Below are 18,904 nucleotides of genomic sequence, written 5' to 3'. Positions count from 1 at the left end.
ACCTAATCAAGAACACCTAGTGACTGATCTTTTTGCTTCCTTTTATGTGCTTTAGAAAAGTTGATTTCCCACCAGGGTTGCAGCCAAATGGTCAGTCAACCATGTCTGAATCTGTAACTAAAACAGAAACCTCATTGTATCTAAGATACAATTTCACCTGTAATTGCAAAAGTACATAATAAAGTAAAATCATTTCTCTGTGCCAGAGGATCCTTGCTCCCCTGGCCCACCAGAAGGACCTCTGGTGTCTGTGTTGTTTGTCTCTTCACCTGCGTCATTCCTTCTTGCAGGAATCTCTTGGACCTGCTGTGGCCAGACCACAGCAAAGATCTGCTATCAGTCTTCTCATGTGGCATAACATTGACAGTACACTAAAAAATATTCCTTTGTTTTTCTTCACCACATATGAAGCCAATGCTATGTCTTTTTGAAATCCAGATTGTACTATACATTTTTTGGTTGTAAACTTGCAACAGTTTTAGGGAATCCTGGCTCTGTTCTTGGAAATAGTTTCTGTGCTGGTCAACTAGTGTTCTTTTAGCAAGTGTAACATCAATAGGTAACTAGTGAACCAGTTGTGGAATATGACATTTTGGTAACTTTTTGAAAAAGGTGCAACAAGTCTGTTCATAACATCATACCATTTATTACTGCACGAGTAAACACTTGGTGGCTGAGTCCCAGCACACGTTTCTAAATTCAAGGTGTGAAATACTTTTGCATCTGGTTTCTTTGGCATGTAACAACCACGAAATGATGCAAGTTGTTCATCAATTGTCATGTATGCAGATTGTGTATAAATTGCTTGACAGTTTGAAACAAAGTTTTCAAACAATGAGTGAATAGCAGCCAAGTTATCAGATTTTTTTCTTTCTTGGTGGGTCTTTTTGTTGTCAAAAGAAAGGCAATATTGAAAGAAACCAAATGTCTTCAGTGTCATTGTTGTTCTAAAAATCTCAACACCACCTCTGTCATTTCTCCGTAAATCCTTTAGATTCTGATTATTAGAATAATAAAGTCTTGCTATATATAATAGATCTATGAAGGCTTTTAGTTCATATAGTGAGGTGTCATGATAAATATATTCTTGAGTATCAGTACTGGTGCATATAGAATGCTTTACTTATATTTCGTTATCAGAGTATTTCACAATATCTTGTAGGAAATCATCCATTACAAATGTCTAGCCTTGAGTTCAGTGTTAGCATTCTGCCAATAGCTTTCACCCTGGCAAGAACACAAAATCATTTTCCAACCTAATTCTAACACTGGATTTTTAAGAGATTTTCTAGCATTTGACTAGTCAAATATTTATTTACATCCTTGTTCTCTTCCTCATTTGAATCAAGGTCTTCTCTACTTCTCTATCTGTCATATCTTGCTCCGTCTAAATTTTTGACTTACATGATCCAAGTCTTTGGGAGCCAAGTCACCTGATGACCCATTTTTAACCTCCTCCCAAAGGTGTTAGGGCAGATTTGCATATGACATTGTGATGCGTTGGGCTTATTCTATAAGAAAAATCAAAAGAAAATATCTAATAAAACAAAGTGTAAATGCACAGAAATGTAACATGGAGTGGAAGGTGGAAGGTAAACTCATGGAGCGTAAACTCACCTTTTGATATTTTCACACACACACACACACACACACACACACACACACCTTATTGTCCATCTACCAAGTGGGTGATCACAAAGATTGCTTCTTGTACTCCCCAGCATAGCTCCTGTGATGCACAGCCTTCTTCTGTTATGCTCAAGTACATTTTTGCATTAGAAAGCTATGGTCAGGGTGTATTTCACCCAACCTTTCCCACCAAGAAACACCAGTTTGTCCCAGTTTATAGGTTGGCTCTCTATACAGAAAACCTTCAACCATGACTCCTGCTAGAGACTCTGGAGTGTCTCAAACATTTTCAGTAGTTGTGTGTTCTTAGGAATATGAATGAAATCCCAAGTAGTGGGATGGCTTTCATGATTTCTTAATGTTTTGGTCCTTTTCACATTTGTCTGAAATACTAAATTTTTCTGTAGCTGCCAGAGTCCATCCAGATCTCTGTTGCTTTTGGTGACCTCAGGCTACTGGAATATGTGTTCAGCACTCTAAGATAGGCAAGACAGGAGCCACGCCTTCAGGTGTCATCCTGAAAACGAGCCACCAGTCCCAAAGAAAAAGCCTCTGAGCACTGCAGCCTTTGACCACTGCTCCTTGGGTCCTAGAGAGCTGTGCCAGCTGCCCACTTCCAGTTTGTTGTCAGGAGACCCAGGCAGTCAGGATGTTCCAGACACCAGTGCCCTCCTGCACTCAGGAATCCTCCATGAACCCAGGAAGTGGACTTTGGGCTCCAACTCTTCCTCTCCAAGAGGAAGCAATAAGGTCTCTTTGTTTGTTTGTTTGTTTGTTTTTCCTGCTCATTCTTCATTGGACCAAGAAGAGGAACAGTGGCAAGCGAGTGCTCAGATTGTTACCTCTGTCTCAGTAGCCCTCATCCTAGTGCTCTTTTCTATCAGTGAGCAGTTTCTGGCTAAGACGCTCTGGACGTGGAACACGTGTCTCTACCTTCTCTTTGCCTTCCCAGGGAGAATCTGGGTCTCCTCACTGTGCAGTACTGAGGAAGAGGAGTGATGGCACATTTTCACGCTACATAGCTTTGAGGCAGCTGATTTTGTGCTGGGCTGGGCTGGAGGAACATGTTAGCTGGTTTCTGAATTTCTCACAAAGGGAATTGATTGCTGTGGTGTTGAGTTGCTGCCTCCTTGGGAAGTGAGCATTAGGGCTTCCTGATCAACTCTCCTGCTGATGACTATTTCATTCTTCTTGAAAACACTTTTCTTGTAGCCTTCTAAATTTTTCTAGGAGTGGAAGATGATTTTCTAGGTTTATCTCACACTGTTTTCTAGAAGCCATTTTTCAGTTCTGCCCTTAATCCCCTAACTTTGCATTGTGTGTCTTTGTGTATCTTAATTTCTACTCCTGTTTTCTGATGTCTATAATTAAGAACCACCAGAAGAGGACCAGAAGTAGAGCCAAGCTGTGCATACCTCAAGTTACTGAAAGAATCCTAGCAAAGACTAGAAAATCCTTTGACTTTGGTTCCCTCCTTTCTCTATGCCTGGGACTTGCGAAGGCTTCTGCTGTTCAGGGATTTAGTAAATAATCAAACCTTAAATGGTGATACAATATAAAAAAATGTTTGACTCCCAGAGAAAACACATATACAATTACACTTCATCTTTATATCTACAGCTCATCAAATTTTTCTTCTAAGTTTATGTGATTGAAAAGGTGAGTCACTGATCATGTTACTGAATGTCATCATCCATATTAGTAGTATGATTTATAAATGGAAATTATCATGTCATAGTAGAAGAAAACTGAATTAATTTTTACCATAACCCAGTATAAAACAAAACAAAACTCTAGTCTGTGTATATTTCTAAATTTTAAAGTAGGCTCCAAAATCTCTTAGTGTAGCTGATATAACACAAATCATTAGATGATTAGTGGTGATCTAAACAATGTCAACACTGCATTCAGAGAATCTCTTTTCTGAAATAAAATATCTTACCTTCCTCTCTCTGATAGCTGTTCTGATCACAATCTTAATATCCAAAAATTTCTGAGTCACAGTTAGTCATTTGATCCAAATTAGGTCAATCAGATCCTCTCAGTGAGGAGTGCTAAACTGAGGTATCATACAAGTGACTGGGAGCTTGGGCTTGATAAAATATACAAGAAAAGCCCTCTCATACCAGCAAGGAAGCTGAGCAAGGAGATGGCTGAGCAGGAGCTAGAATGACTGTTGGGGCTGTACATGCGCATACCCTGCCCGGTCCCCTCCTGCAGGTGAGGTGCATCTTCCACAGGACAGAAAGCTCCAGCTGCACCTAGATCCTTTCTTTGACACCCACAGACACTCTTCTTCCCTTGGTGGAAGCTCCCATTCACTCAGCATACCGATCATTTTCTTGTTCTTCTTCCTTGGAATCTATTTTTCCAGATGACCCTTGGACATTCAGAGAGCTGAGTGGTGGGGCCTTTATCTTTTTAAAAAAAACATCTTTAATAGTATCTGTGTGCAGCACATAATGGACACACTCCTCGTGGGAAGTAGGCGCGTGCACACGACACATCTCTCTTTTTTATCCCCTTCTCTCTCCCTCCATCTTGATCCCCCCCATGTGAGAAAGAGCTATCTCATTACTTCATATTATTTCTCTTTCATTTTGCTTTTTATTTATAGATTTGGTTTCTCATATAAGGCAAACCATGCAATATTTAAGTTTGTGTGTCTGGTTGATTTCACTTAATGTTATGATCTCGGGTTCATCCAATTTTTTTTACAAATGACTCAAGTTTATCTTTTGTTTTGGAAGAGCAGTATTACGTTATGTGTAAATACAACATTTCCTTTATCCACTCCTCTGGTGACGGACATATAGGCTGCTTCCAAGATTTAGCTGTTATGCATTGTGCTGCTATAGACATGAGTATACGTGTATCACTTAATCTGATGCCTTTAACTCTTTGGGGAAGACACTTAGAAGGGGAACAGCTGGGTTGAATAAAATTTCTAGTTTTAGGAGGAATCTCCATACTGATTTTCATGGTGGTTGTATTGGTTTACACTCCCATCAACAACGCAGAAGTGTTCCTTTTGCCTGCAGCCTCACTAGCTTCTGTTAGTATTTGATTTCTCCGTGATGACCATTCTTTTGGGGTAAGATGAAATGTCAGTGTGGTTTTAATTTGCATTTCTCTAATGGCCGGTGATGCTGAGGGTTTCTTCATGTATTTATTGGCCATTTGTACTTCTTCTGAGAAGTGTCTTTTCATTTTGCTTGCCTGCTTTTTGGCTGGGGAACTTATTGCACAGCAATTTTTTGAGTTCTTCATGTATTCTAGGTATGATTCCTCTGTCTTCTCACTGGTCCATTGTTCTTCAAAGCACAATTGACAGCTCTCCCTGAGGCTTGGGTATATACCAGTTCTTCATTACTTCCATTTTGGGTATTAGACTGCCAATGCTTACCCTTGATAGGGCTCCCCCTCTCTCTGGCCACAGACTAGAAGGATCCCCAGTTGCACCATAAGGGAGACATTGCTGATGTGTAGAAGAAGGAAGACAAAGAGCCTTGAGATAAGGGGGACCCAACACTGTCCAGGGGTCACCCCCGAGCCACAGGCCGTGGAGTGTCTGTGGAGTGACCACCTTCATGATCTCCATCGAGCTGCTCCCAGTGCTTCCTCTTTCCAGGCAATTCTGCTCCCTTGGTCTGTTCTCTGCACTATGACCCTTTCTGAATGTGTCATCCTTCAGCTAAACAGCTTCCTACTTAGAATAAAGCCAAAGTCCTCCACCTCCATCTCTGGCCTCACCTTCAGCAACTCCTCACCCCAATGGATCTTTTCTGGCTGAGTTCCCTCACCCTGTGAGGTACATTCTGCCCCAGGGCTTTTGCACAATCTGGTGCTGTGCCCAGGAGACTACCACATCTCAGTCGGGCCACTTCTTCACTCTCCTAGGGTCTATTCAGGTGTCACATTCTTGTTGAAGTCTCCCTGGTCACTCCATCTGGTTTGGGTGCAGTCCAAGTGTCCTAGTGTCCACTGGGGTCAAAGGTCTGGTCCTTGGGGTGGCGCTATTGGGAATTGTGCTACCTTTGGGAGGTGGGGCCTAATAGGAGATACGAAGGTCCTGGGGTCATGTTCTTGGAAGAAAATGTAGGAGGTTGCTCTCTCTGCCTTCCTGTTTTGGTGTTGCAAGCTCTTTCAAATGCAAGTGCTGCCACCTGGGAAAGCTTCAGCAGAACTGAGCTGAGGTAGCTGATGTGTCCTTGCACCTCCAGAACTGTGAGCTTCATTAACCTTTTCTCTTTATAAAGTGAGTTGTATCAAGTATTTCATTATAATAACATACAATTGACTAATACATTGTCTAAAATTTCAAACTCCACACACATGTTTATGTGTGTCTACCATTTGTCTACCTCTCTCTCATTTCTAATTCTTCTCCTAGAATCTTTCATAGAGCCAATTATTTCCTATTTTGTCATGTTCATTTTCTGCTCTCTCCTACTAGAATGTAACTCTTAAGACTTACATTTTTTCCACTTTATTTACTATCTGCACTCAGCTTCTAGAAACAGAATCAGTTCTACAATCTACAGAGCCCACTGCAAACTGAAACCACAGGGCCTTACATGAAAAAGTGATTCAGAGTCTCAAGCCAGTGACAGCATAACACTGAGCTCAGTGCAGGGCCCTGGATTGTGGGTTTGTGAACCTGGCCCCACTCGGCCTCTGACCCTTGAGATCAGCTGACCCCCTGCACAAAAGCACAAAAGTTTCAGAAACCAACGTTTTTGTCTACCTGCTTCCATCTCAACCTGTGAAGACAACACCCAGGTCACCAACATCACAAGATACTCCCAAGTTTCTCTGCACAGGGCTGGGTGACTGAGCATCTAGAAATGGGTCAGAAGAATAGGAAGCCTGTGAACAGCCTCCTCACACACTCATGACTAGAAGAATCCAGCATGCTTTCTTCCACGCACAACTGATAGGCACAAGAAACAAAAGTCTCCTTTACACTATGAACGATGCTAAACATGACCTCAGATGAAGTGATTTCTGGAAGGAAATTATTCAAGTCTTTAAAATTTTGTAATTGTACCTTTAATTAAATTAAGTCAATTTCAAAAATTAAGGACAAAAAGAATTAAAGTACCTACCTAAATTATAATTATTATTTATTTTCCTAACATGATATAAAATTACCCTTTCTTCCTATGAAAATAGCATTTCTTTGTCCTTTTACATATTTTTATAGAAAGAGTAAAGTTTCTGAGTCAGGTCGTCATGTTAAGCACATCAAATATATTCCAATATTTGGCTTTAATTTCAGGATATTACAAAATTCTAATTTACACAAGTAAATTTTAGTGAAAAGAGTAATACCAATTTAATATTTTAATGTTTCATATATACCAGTTTCCCCAAAAGTTAATTCAATTATTTAGTCATGAACAGTTCAGCCCTTAATTGTGTTGGGAATTTACAGTCATCGTTAATCGTATTCCCTTGGAATCACTGCAATTTTCTTTGTTGTTTTCTTTGAGAACTGTGGTGGTTGAAGCTCAGCTGTGCTAACTTGCTTGGCATGTGAGTCCCATGGGAGATTAGTAGCACTCACCTTTGGGTGTGTCTGGTGGGTGGTGATGTGACTTTTGGTACTGTACCTGATTCTGCGCTCCTTCCTCTCTGACACTGTCCCCTGCTGTTCCCTGGCTGCCATGAGCCAAGCAGCCCTGCTCCACCCTGGCCCTCCTCCAGGATGTCTACGCCTTGGAGCCACTGGACTATGGACTAAACTGCGAGCCAAATTAAGCCTCTCTGCCATCAAGTCCAGCGTGTCAGGAATTGTGCCCCAGAGATGCTAAAGGTAGCAAGTAGAAGAACTACTAGAGTCTGGTTTTTTGTTCAAAGCTTCTCTTTGTTTGCTGTGTAGCCATGGATAGTATGAATCTGTAATAGCAGTATATGGAATAACATAGCCCAGAAAAGTTGGAACAATGAACTAAAATCCTCAGATGAAAGCAATAGATCAATACGTAGTATAGTTTGAAAACACCGCCCAATTTTAACCATCTTTAATTGATGCTATGGGTGATCTTTTGTCAGATCCCTTTAACCACATAAGACATAGAATAAGCACATCACATAAATGTTTTTAATACCTTTCTTACAAATCAAGAGTTTATGGGGCTGGGGATTTAGCTCAGCGGCAAAGCGCCTGCCTAGCAAGTGCAAGGTCGTGAGTTCAGTTCCCGGTACCAGAGAAAAACCAAAAAAAAAAAAAAGTAAAGAGTTTATACAAAGAAATAGAACTTTTCTTTACATAAGATTGAAGAGCATATCATAGAACACTGGCCTCTCTGCTGTGTTTCCCTGAAACACAGTTCAGTAAGTGCTAGGCTGGACTCATCCCCAGACTGATAGCACAGCATGATGGAAAATAAACAGGATTTGGAACTGGGATGGCCTTTGGGCTAAGATAGATATTTTTCAGTGAGTTTCCTGGAATATTGGCTCTTTATTTAAAACCTTTTTTAAAGTGACTAATCTCAGGAGGTGGTGGTGGAGAATAGTTGCTCATTAAATACTAGTTTCTTCTTCTTTTCCACCTTCCTGCTCCTCTTTGGGGACAGCATCAGTTGGACTGTTGGTCAGAATTGAAAGGAAAAAACCGAAACTCATTTGGAGAAAAAGGGAATTTATTGGCTCACATAAAATTGTAAGACTGGATTGAGGTCCTAGAAAATATAATTAGGAGTTGGTTTGTCTCCATCTCTTTACTCTACCTTCTGTCATCCTGGCTTTGGTATCAAGCATCACATGGTGCAAGAGGTTGCCTGGAGCTCCAACCCCAACATGCGCTCTGATTTCAGAGCTCGCAGAAAAAGTAAACATTTCTTTCATTCCAACTAACAAACAAGTTTTGCTGTAGTTTGGGTAGGGTCACATGCAAATGTTTTGACCAGTTATCAACTATTATTGTGGCTAAAGGAATGGATACTTGTGGTTGGTCCAGGGTCCTGTGCACTATCTCAGAAATTCTCTCTCTGTGTGTGTGTGTGTGTGTGTGTGTGTGTGTGTGTGCAAAATGAAGGACCTGGGAAGGGAAATGGAGATGATTCTGCAAGTGGAATTAAGGTCACAGTTCCCAGAGAGAAGCAGAGTAGACAGTGGACATCACACCATGGTGTCCCCTAGAGGTCCTTTTTCAGCAATTTGCAGTCGTGCATGAGGCAAGCAATCTTTCCTACCATTAAAGACAGTGATGTTCCTAAAATGCCCTGCTTTGTTGCTCCAGGATCTCCAGGAGACAACAATCTATCAATTCATCTGTTACTTAAAGTCTCTTTACTTCCTTTCGAGTCAGGTTTCCTGCCTTGACAAATAGCTACGGTCTGGATCTTAAGAGTCCCCAACATCCATGTGCAAAGGATCTGATTCCCAAGTTGGTGCTGTTGGGAGGTGGTGGAACCTTTAAGAGGCGGGGCCTAGTGGGAGGAAGTGATGTCATTGGGGTGTGGTATTCAAGGGAACTGTAGGACCCTAACTCCTTCCACTTCTTCCCTTTCATGTCCTGAAGAAGGGTAGCAGTTTTGCTCTGCCACAATCTCCTACGATTTGCTGCCCACTCCAGGTCCAAAGCAATGAGACCACCTGGTCCAAGCCTAGGATCTCAAGAACTGAGCCACACGGAACCTTTTCTCCAAAGAAGTTGGTTGTCTCGAGTACTGGTTACAGTAGCAGAAAACTGACTAACACACACACCCAAGTGACCCCACCAGATCTTCACTCCAGTCCAGAAATTGTCTGCCTTCCAAGTGCCCAGGTCTTCCTGGAAATCTTGGCAGTAGTTGCATTGTATTACATCATCACCTGCCAGTTGTGTGTCTCTCCTCTCTCTCGTGTTTGATTTGCACTGAATTCTCATTGTCTAGCATTAAAACTGCCAAAGAGGAGGCCGTATGGTTTGCGAAAAGGATAAATAAATGATCAGATAAGGTGAATGAATATATAAGTCCCCCGGGAAAGACCTCCAGTGTGAATCTCATTTCAGGGCATGCTGTAGACAATTACTTCCAGTTGTAGTGTTAGATTAATACGAAGTGTTACTAGTAAAGGTATAAATTTCAGTTTTAAGATCCAGGTTGCTTCTTTTAGAATATAAATAGTTATTTCGGCTTTACAGAGTTGGAGTGAGACTGTCTTTGTCTCTGTTTGCTTCTCTCTCTCACACACACATATTTGCACATGCCCAAAAACATGCACACACAATACATGTATAAAACTAAATTATGAGTGTGATTAATTAAAAATAATATAGTGCAACTTTTATTTTTAATGAATTTTATAGAAAATCCCAAGTGGTGAGTACCTCAGAGAAGGCAGTGGCCACATTTTTACTACAGCAAAATCTCTAGATACAGCAATTTTTCTGACAATTTATTTGACTACAAAGTATCTGGCAGGCTTCAGAGGAAAAAAAAATCATCCAGAGTTTTCAACAGAAGGAACTTCTAAAGGTAGATGAAGCCAACGCATTTCAAGGGGGAAAAAAAGTAGATTAGCCAACAGTGAAATCTCTACAGTCCCAGGAAGATTTCTCCTCCCTTGAATTTTGCTGAAGCAAGGTTTTCATCAATTATTCCATGAAAATATAAAAGTGCTGTGGGTATATAGTTCTCCCTCTTAAAGGAGAAAGTTCTTTTTTAAATTTAATTTTAAAACATATGTCTAAAAATACACAGGCCATACATGAATGCTTCATCATAAAAATATGCAAAAATCCACTTTAGTCTAAAGAATTTTAAAGACACCATTCAGTCTACTCCTTTCCTTCCACATTGGTGATTGCTTCTACTTGCTTGCACCTTTCTGGGTATATTTTAAATGCGCATGCATTGTTTTTCATAAATTCTCCCTGATTCCTCTTTGTTGAATCCATTCTTCTCCGCTATTGCTCCCATTGGCTGGAGACTAACTTCAAGCGTCCAGCTCAGCACAGGGTCCCAGCTTTCCTTCCATAAGCTGCTCGTGTTGCCTGACCTGCCTGAGACAAAAGCTCAGCCAGCAAGACGCATGCTTCCAGGGCTCTGACACTAGAGGAGCAAAGCAGGAATCTGAGGCACTTGAGGGTCAGGGTGTTTGCAGTAGCAGTAGCCACAGAGGTAGTGACAATGTGGCCGTGGTGACAACACTGGCCAGGCTCTCCCTCCCTCGTGTGCAGCAGCATCCTCAGTTCCTCATTTTCCTTCCTGAGCTTCCTCCTGTCCTGGTCTTCCAGTCATCCACTTCCTGTCCCCAAGGGCTCTGGTCCAATAGCAGGGGGCCTGGATTTCTGTAAAGCCCAGTGAGGCAGTCAGAATTGGTTGTTTTTCTAGTGCACGTATTCTATATTTCCTGTATATTTTTCAATATACTGTAGGTGTGACTTTTATAATTATATGCTCTTCAGATTTGTATACTACTGGATTTTTAAAAATCAAATGAGAATTTAATTTAGTAGAAATTCTTTTAATCCAAGTAATCATACTATTTTTTTATTTCCTATACTTCCCTGCCTTGTTATTGGTCAATGTCTCGGTTAATTCAGATAGTAATTAAACATAGATCTTGAGAAGTCAAAGTCATGTATTAAACACTTAAAGTAATTACTAGGAGAATACTTGGCAATGTTTAAAAGTGTTAATCAATGGTTCTATTCTCCTTCAGCAAAATCTGAATGTATTAGAGTATCTTAATGTCAATGCCTTTAAAGTATTTGAGTAGTTTCTTTTATTTACATCTTGTGCTGTTTTTAAAATACACAGAGCAATCTTTACTTTGAAAAATCAGTCCACCATGAAATACTCATACTTAAAATCATATTCTATGATGGAAACCTCAAGCCATCTCCCTGAGACCATGACTAACTTACCTTACAGATAACTTCTTTCACTGCTCCTATTCAATATTGATCTGGAAATTCTAGCCACAGCAATTTGACAAGAAAAAGAAGTTTCCAAACCTTTATTTAAAAATGTTAAAACTGTCTCTAGAGATGACAGAATCCTATGTATACAAATCTCAAATAATTCATGAGAAATCTACTAAAATTGACAACCAAATTCAGGAAAGTCACAAGAGGTAAGATTAATGCCCAAAATTTAATTTTGTTTCTATACACTGCCAATGAACAATAGAAAAAAATCAAAACAGCAATTTCATATGCAATAGTCTCTGAAATAACAGAATTCCTAAAAGTAAATTTATTTAATGAGGTGAGAGACTTGTATGAGAACTATAATATTTACTGAAAGAAATTAAAGCTCACCTAAATACACGGATAAAGAGTCCATGTCCATGGATAAAAAAAACTTAAATTTTTTGGATATTGCCTAGTAACACTCATGCTAAATATTTTATATAAACTCAAATATATAAATTTTTATTGTTTGGCCGTATGGTTTGTGAAATTATATATAAATTTATGTAAAAGTACAAGGCCTTTCCTTTAAAATGGCCCTATTAGTTTGAGTTTTATATTATCTTTCTTTCATGAACAACTGTGTTTTACCTACAATTCTAGTGTCTCTACAATGAAGCTAAGAACTTAGAGACACTGTTAAAGGGATTTGTGTTCAGTATACTCTAGAACTTTGTGAATTTTAACCCTCAATTTTACAGTCCATGTGCCAAAAACCTAATTTTACAGTCATTTTTAAGTGGCATGCATTTACGGATTCCTCCAGTTCATTTAATTTGTCCCAATACAGTTCCTTGCTTTATAATAATATTGTATGGAGGAGAGTAAAAATAATACATGGAGCTCTACCAGGAACTTGAGGCAGAGTTTCACTGTGTAGTTAAGTCTGGCCTTGAACTCACTGTGTAGCCCAGGCGGGCCTCGCCCTCGTGGCGCTCCTCCTACCTGGCTCAGCCTCAGAAGGGCTGGGATTACAGGTGTGCACCACCACACCTGTGTCTAACAGGAACTTTTAAAGAATAGAGTTCAGCTGGCGGGAGCGGAAGTGGACTGGTGTGCTCTACAGTTCTTTTCCGGCTGTGAGCGTCAGCACGCTATGAGGAATCTTAAGACCGAATCAAGAAAACGGGAAGGGGCCCAGGCGAGAGTGTGTGTGAGAACCTTCCCTCTGTTGTCCTTGTTGAGAACTCAGTCTAAGGAACCCAACAGGGCTCTGCGGATTCGGCACATTTTCTCGAGTGCTTCCCAAGGATGTTTCTTCTCTTCCTCTTCTCACAGTATTTCTGTGTCCTCCTCCACGCCGCCGCAGTTCTCTCCAGATTCCTATGTCTGTAGTATTGGGGCTGCACTGGGGCTCCCTCTCCCTGTGGTCGGCCTCCCACTTGCTCCTTCTCTGTCCATCATTTTGGCAGCGTCCCTGGGGTTATCCATTTCTCATGGGTTCTTCGCTTCCAGCTACTCTGCTTCACTCTGCAAATCTGTTGAATACTTTTTGTGCTATCTTATTCTTTTATTTAGATTTCTATCGCTTCTTTGAGCTCCTAAATCACTGAAAACTGTTTTCAATAATAATAAGCTCTTAAATTGTCTAGTGTTCTCCTGTTCTTCGGGTGCTATTTCCTACCTGAGTTGTCTGCGGATTCATCGCAGATTGGGTTGGTTCTGCACACGCCTTGGAAGTGGTCTGGCCGGCTTCTTCACCTGGCTTTAGACTTCAGTCCAGCTGTGCAGTAGAGACCTCGCATCTTCATCTAATCCCCCACTCATCCCTAGAAGCTGTAGAGTTGTCTCCATGGCTACCAATTTCATAAAGAAAGGCACATTTAATGCTTAAGGGGAACTTTTTAGGTTTCTATCACTGAAAATATAGGTGACTAATGGATTGCACCTTCAGGCTCTTCCAGTGGACTTTTTCCCTGCCCACAGCTGGACAGACATCTCAGTTACTGAGAAAGGCCAATGGGCAGAAAGCGTTTCACCCCTTTCTTTTAGGGCTGCAGGCTGGCTAGAAATTTTACATCAGAATCTCAACCCCGTTTCTGTTTCATTTTGCCAAAGGTTACATCTTCTATTCATCAGAGAAAACATCAAAATCCCCGTGGGTATCATTATCTACTTTTCCTGCCGGAGTTTTAACTTTCTTTATAGTTCTGGAATCTGAGGATTTACTAGTGTTTTGGAAGTTTATTATACATTTGTTGGTTTGTACCAGCGTGGGTTATTTTTTTCTGTTTCTGTATTTTGAGAGAGTATATGGCTTAAAAAAGAGACCTACATCTCCTTTCCATGTGGCCACAAATCACTGAAGGATGGATGGGTTTTTTCAGATAAAAAAAAAGTGGCTCAAAAACCAGGGGCGCTGAAGTTTGTTGAGCTGCTAGCTTCCCTCCCAGAGAGCTGCGCGCCTATCCCCTCTCTCTCACCGCAACTGCGTTTGCCTACTTCCCCACACTTTTGACCACACCTTGTCTCACAATTGCGGGGAATTTTTTCCTGCGCTACCTAATTTTACTTTTCCTCACTACAAGTGGCTTTGGGGATGTCTTAATTTTTATTTGCATGTAAGCCCATTTTGTGGTTATTCATGTTCTTTGTAAAAGGTCGACATGCTTGCTACCTCTCCTAGTTTCTTTCCTTCAATGGATGAGGAATCAGCCATGACGACTATGCTATCGTTTTCTTCTTCACTGAGGCAGTTGGTGGGAGGGAAGCACAGTTTTACTGTTGTAGAAGCTGCTGGGACTTGGAGGCTGCAGGCTTCTTTCTTAGCTTTGAGCACAGCATGGTGAACGGAGGAAATTTGATCACGGCAAGCCAGTGTTATGTAATGAAGGGACTGGGGTAATTGCAACAAAAGACCTCCAAACGGAACGTTCCGGTTTTTCCCCAGCAAAACCGATTAGCAGCTGGACTGTGTGCGCCCTGAAACTGGGAAGGCTGCTTCTGTGGTGAGAACTCGGGGCAGTGCGGTCTGGGCCGCGTGTGCACTAAACGAACCCAGCAGAGCGTCGCTGGTACGCCCGGAAGACAGCGCCTCTCCTTACCATCCACTTCTCCACCACAGAATTCAGTGCTTTTCTCAGTAAATATTTACTGAAGCCAGAAGTGAAAGTGAATGTGGAAAGAATGTACCAGGTGGCGGGTTATGGTGGCTTAAAAGGACAGAGGAAAAGGGAGTCCTTTGGTGCTGGGAGCAGCATCTATTGTCATAATTAACAAATGTTACCTTAACAGCTCAGAATTTAAATAGAAAATGATTTCTTGTGATGATCCCTGCCCCTGTCCTTTGAAGGGACCCTTCCAGTCTGACCATTGCCAGGAATGAGTCAGACCAATTGTCTCAGTCTTTTCAGCTGCATAATGCTTTCCACTACAAAGAGTCCACAGTGCGCCTTTCATGTGTAAAGAAAGTTCTTCCGCAACTTGTAAAACCTAGCAGATGGTGCAGTAATTTGTGTATCCCTACGTGCACACGGGATATAGTTTTGGAGAACAAATCAGACTCATGTAACACCTATTTAAATATTTCATTATATTCAATTTTAATTTATTTATTCATAGATTTAACCTCTGTAAGAACACCCATTATTTAAATGAATAGACAGGTAAACAGCATCAACAGAAATGCAGCATTTAGTGTGGAAGATAACTGACATGCATGAAGTCATTGTATTAAAATACTGCTTTTCCTATTGTTTTGCACAGATGGTGCCAGTAATTAATATTATGCTGGGTTGTTTTTCTTTTCTTCAGGGAATTCCCTGCTGACAAAACTCACACTGTCTAAAATAAACTGCTACTTTGTACTGTTGGAGTAGATGATGTATAGTTTGTATATTTATTCGTGGTAATAGATTTTTTTCAGGTGCAGAGTATGTAATACTCTTAATGGTCAATGCGTCATTGAAGCTAATAAATGTAATATGAAGGGCGCTGTGTGCTGCCCTAAAGATTGCACACGTTGATCATAGATGTATAACTAATGCATTCATGGACATCTGGTTTCTGAGAATAGTATCAATTTCAAAAGATAGAAGGTATCTAAATGATCAAAGTAACAAGGAACAACGTAATTTGCCTCTCAATAATTTAAAAAACCCCCACAAAATCCCTTTCTGGAGGGCAGTCAGCCTCCTGAGTCTTCTTCCTTACCCCCAGGGGTGAGGGGACCTCCGTAGGCCGCTCCGTCCGAGCAGGGGACCCTACAGGAGTGCTTGAGCCTCCGTGGCAGTCCCGGGTGCGCTCAGCATTGCCATGGTGGACTGGACCATCGACCGCACCAAGCAGAACAGTTTCCCGGCTCCCCTCGGGCCCTCAGGACCCTCAGCGAGGCTTTGGGGATGTGTCTGAAAGATGCCAGCACCTCCCCAGAGGGCATCAAAAGTGGAAAATTAACGTTCATAAATCTCCCCTTATGCCTCTTTCAGAAGGATCGAAATAGAACAAGCTTGTTTCATTTCTGGAGGATTTAAAATGATCACTCCTCCTTTCCAAAGTGCCATGAAAATGCTGTTTAAATTATACTCCAAGCTGATTACTGACCAGAGCATTTTCAAGGAGCAAATGAAGTTTTTAAAGCAAGGAAGGAAACACAAAAGTAAACAAAGTCATCACTTATTTCCTGGCTTTTTGAAAAATAAAATTGAGATGGTCGAGAGTCCCCGCCGGACCCTTCCAGTCTTGGAGCAAATCGTTCCTGGTTGCTCCCTGCCAATGCTCCTGTTATTCACCCAGAAGTCCGCTCACAGACCAGGAGGCCCGGAACTCCTGGAGCACACAACTGCGCTCTCTGCTTTGTGACGCGTGGGGAAATTCACGCGCGAGTGTGCGGTAGAGCAGGTCCGGCTGTGGATCTTGCCCAGCGCTGGGCTCAGGGCCTGGCATGACCAGGGCTGGAAAAGCAGAATAACTCGCACACGGAGGAAAGCCGCGCTTATTCTTTGTGAGTCCGGGAGTTCCAGTATCTGCACCTTTGCTGCTGGGTTCTGAGGTCTGGGCTGGATTTATGCAGCTTCTTACCAAACTACAGCTGGATCTCCACTCCTGGCGGGAAAGAGATTGCCAGCCACAGAGGGACCGGCCTGCAGCCCTGAAGGACATCCCTTTTTCTTTAAGGTATTCTTCCTGTAGTCATCGTGAAAATAACCTCAATTCACTTTCGCTTTCAAACTGTCTACCTGCTGCTCCGTACGGGATGATTTATAGGGAATCGAGGCTGTGAAACAGACTCTCACACACCCATGTCCTGGTGTTTGGTCTCTCACTACTAACACACTGGGCCCCTGCCATTGTTTGCTTTGGAAAAAAGAGAGACGCTAAAGCAATGAGCCCTTAACGTCCCCTGATCTGAGCCAGCTAACGTTGTATGCAGTTTCAAGTAAAGACATTAAAATTCGAATGGTGTGTCCACTAGGGTATTTTGTGGAGAAATAAGCTATTTTAAAATTTATAAAAATGCTTTATGAAATGTGAATATTTTCCTAAAAGGTAAAAATTACATTTTAAAAGTAGTTTATTAAAACATCTTCAAACTTTTCATATTCATATACATGATATATATATATATATAACCTACATATATATATAAAACCAATATATAAATAACCAATCCAACTTGTAAGTGAATATATAGAAAAAGAACTATTTATTAAAAAATCTGCATTTGTCAGTCAAATTTAGTAATGCAAAAAGTAAGTATATATTTTAGTTGGTATACTTCCAGGAAATAAAGTAGCAATAAATTTTACAACCTGTGTAAACCTTGTCTTGAATGTAAAATAGTTTTAAATAGACAACAAAAGGCATTGTCAAAACTAATTTTTATTCTGAAAATATTTGCTATTATCGTTTTAAAGGTGAATCAAGTATATTCAGAAATATGGTTGCAAAGCTTATTGTGAATAATCTATGACTTTCAATTTTGTGTTAGACTAATATGGCAAAAGAACAAACTAAGCATAATAGTGAGTTGTATGTGAAATCAGATCCACGAAAAATTATGTGGGCTTTCTAATAACTGAGAAATAGAGCTCAAAGAAATGTATTTCAGATAAATCTCTAATGTTCATTCTGAATAAATTCCCCTTTACGTATTCACTAATAGTCCTTATTTCAAATTTAGGGACAATTCCTATTACATTTGGCTTAATCTACTACATTGACAGGAAAAATATTTTATTAATCATTTTACCTATCATGGGTTATACTTACATGCACACTTTATTGCTATTTCTTGTTCTCTACTGCCTTTGACTTAGATTATGAAACTAGAAATTATGTTAAATTATTTTTATCTTTAAAATTTAACAAGACCTTAGCTATCATTTGGATTTCTATATTTCTAAAAGAAAAAAATAAGTATTTTGCAAGAGTTCCGTACAAATTTATTACAGCTAGGCACACTCTAGAGTTCAAACATCTATGCCCCTGCTGAGCTTAGGCTGTGCATTCCTCAAGGGCTGGAAGAGGGCGCCTGGGGCTCCAGGATGTTGACAGAGTAAAGACCCATGAAGCAGTGAGGAAGGAGAGACAAAAGTCAGGGACGGAGGCGAGAAGGGAGGAAGGGAGGATGATTGACAGACAGAGTACTGTTTGTGACAGACGATAGCAAGGACAGGTGAGAAATCAAGGGAGTGTTGAGTTGGGATCAGTATGGGGTAAACGAGCCATTTTCCATCTCCTCCCCTGTCAGATATTCCACGAAAGCTGTGTTGTTTACTTGGGTTGCACACACATACTTAGTTGTCAGTGTGTGTGTACACACATTGTTCTTATGGAAGAACAGGGGATGTAGAGTCTAGAAAGTGTGTGGGAAATATGGGGAAGAATAGGGCATGTTTTATAATCATTGAGAAGTTAGTGCTGATATCTTTTTACAAAGTATGTACATAACTTTAGGCAATTGTAAAAACAAAAAAGACCCTCCTCTTTATCCCAGCATCCTTGAGAGTAGCAGCTATAAATAAAGACACAAAAATAAGTGTTTTCTGCTAACACTGCTAGGTAATATTTTTAATTTTATTTAAAACACAAAACATTTCTTATGGAGAAAACATCTGCCTCTACTTTATAAAGCTACTACCCTAAATTATTTTATTCTGTTTTTACACAATTCAGAGTATGAATTTTTCTGCTGTGTGAAATTGTGATACCTCAGCATTGAACTGACCCAAAGCTCCATAGAAAATCTTGTCACACGTAGTTTTTATTTTAAAGAGAAAAAACATTTCAAAACAAGATAATAGAAGGGTGACAATGATTAATACATTGTGAATTGTTATCTTTAAATTAGTTACTCAGAGTACAAGATACTCATATTTAATTGTACAAACAATATTAACACAAACCTTTTTAATGAACTAA

The 18,904-nt window shown here is 40.5% G+C and overlaps 1 long non-coding RNA gene across 3 annotated transcripts in view; it reads left to right on the top strand.

The window, feature by feature from the left end:
* The first annotated feature begins 16,376 nt into the window (after positions 1-16,376).
* Positions 16,377-18,904, top strand: part of LOC102023595 — a 28,199-nt gene continuing 25,671 nt past the window's right edge. For all 3 annotated transcript variants that reach the window (XR_001233406.1, XR_260510.1, XR_260509.1), the window contains exon 1: positions 16,377-16,657. This is a non-coding gene — a long non-coding RNA (uncharacterized LOC102023595). The remainder of the gene's footprint in view (positions 16,658-18,904) is intronic.

This window comes from Chinchilla lanigera, unplaced genomic scaffold (assembly GCF_000276665.1).
Source record: "Chinchilla lanigera isolate Chin_1 unplaced genomic scaffold, ChiLan1.0 scaffold00016, whole genome shotgun sequence".
Classification (NCBI taxonomy): domain Eukaryota; kingdom Metazoa; phylum Chordata; class Mammalia; order Rodentia; family Chinchillidae; genus Chinchilla; species Chinchilla lanigera.
Note: the sequence above shows the minus strand (reverse complement) of the source record. Positions and strands in the feature narration are given on the sequence as shown.